The sequence below is a fragment of the Odontomachus brunneus genome, unplaced genomic scaffold, assembly GCF_010583005.1.
Source record: "Odontomachus brunneus isolate Ranch 3 - 2012 unplaced genomic scaffold, Obru_v1 Obru_scaffold_371, whole genome shotgun sequence".
Taxonomy (NCBI): Eukaryota; Metazoa; Arthropoda; class Insecta; order Hymenoptera; family Formicidae; genus Odontomachus; species Odontomachus brunneus.
Window position 1 is genome coordinate 71,949 of NW_022639821.1, and position 1,611 is coordinate 73,559.

The following is a 1,611-nucleotide window of genomic DNA, read 5'->3' on the forward strand; positions in this document are numbered from 1 at the left end:
TGCCGTTATTGTAAAACTGAGGGACATCTTATTAGCGACTGTATTAAATTAAAATACCGAAATTCTTATTCACACTAGCCATCTGCCTCTTCAACGCAAAATATTGAATCGGGAAACGAGACACGCGCACCGGTAACGAGCGACGTCCGCCGGGACGCGACGGAAAAAACAGGACGTCCGAATGTAAGATTTCAGGAGACAAGCGAGCCTGTCCAGTGAGGGAAATAATCAAAAGTGCTCCAAATGTAATTTTGTCTTCTAAAGATTTAAATAGAGCCTATACTTTCATGGTCGATTCAGGGTCCGACGTCAATTTAATAAGACAAGAGTGTCTCAAGAGTTACATAAAAATCGATAAAAATGACGAAACGATATTACAAGGCATTTCGCCTGAACCCATTCGTACCCTAGGCTCTACATTTATTATTTTACTCGGGAAACAAACTAAATTTCATATTTTACCCGAGAATTTTTCACTTAAACAGCACGGTGTCTTAGGCACCGCGTTCTTTATCCAACATAACGCGACTATTAATTATAAAGAGAATTCAATTTTTTGTGACACAGTATGCATTCCGTTCGCCGAGGTAGAACATATGGAAATTCAACCGCGCACTGTAGCACCCTTTTGTGTCGTAATTACTAACCCTGAGAAATCTCAAGGGTATCTTCCGCGTTTAAAATCTAAAGACGGCATACTCTTAGGTGACGCCGTAGTCATTAATCATAAAGGCAAGGCATACTTACCCATTTTTAATACAACCTCAGAGGTGATCAATGCTGAAATCCCCCATGTCGAATTACTCGACTTTGATATTTTGGATACACAGGAGGTCTCCGGCCGAGGTAATGGGGATCCTTGTGTTGGTACCGCGACCCGAGGGCTTGCCGGTACCCACGGTCCGTTCTTTTCCCCTTCTAACTCTGAATTAATTGATCACACTCATGAAAGTTCTCTTAATTCCATTTTTTCGGATACACTGAATAGTTGCGACCGAGGGCCCGCGACTGTCTGTGTTGCTGTTGAGACCCGAGGTATCCTGACGGCCTATGGTCCTTTTAATACCATTCCCAATTCAAGCTCTTATTCTACAGCGCCGAGAGAAGCTGAAATTTTAAGATTATTACGCCTTGACCATTTAAATAATGAAGAGAAAGACCACATGAAATCCTTAATTCTTGAAAATTCAGACAGATTTTATTTAGCCAGCGAACAGTTAGATATCACAATTTCCGCAGAGCATTCAATTCCTACAATAAACGAAGTACCCATTCATGTTAAACAATACAGATTTCCACCTGTGCATAAGGAAGAAGTAGACAGACAAGTTAACAATTTATTAGAAAAAGATATAATTCAAATTTCAAATTCACCTTATAATTCGCCACTCTGGATAGTGCCAAAAAAGGCAGACTCACATGGAAATAAAAAATGGAGAATGGTAATAGATTACCGATTATTAAATGAAAAGACAATAGGCGACGCGTATCCGCTGCCTAATATTACAGATATTTTAGACCAATTGGGCAATGCAAAATATTTTTCTGTACTAGATCTCGCATCCGGTTTTCACCAAATTCCAATGTCACAAAAAGACGCACCTAAAACAG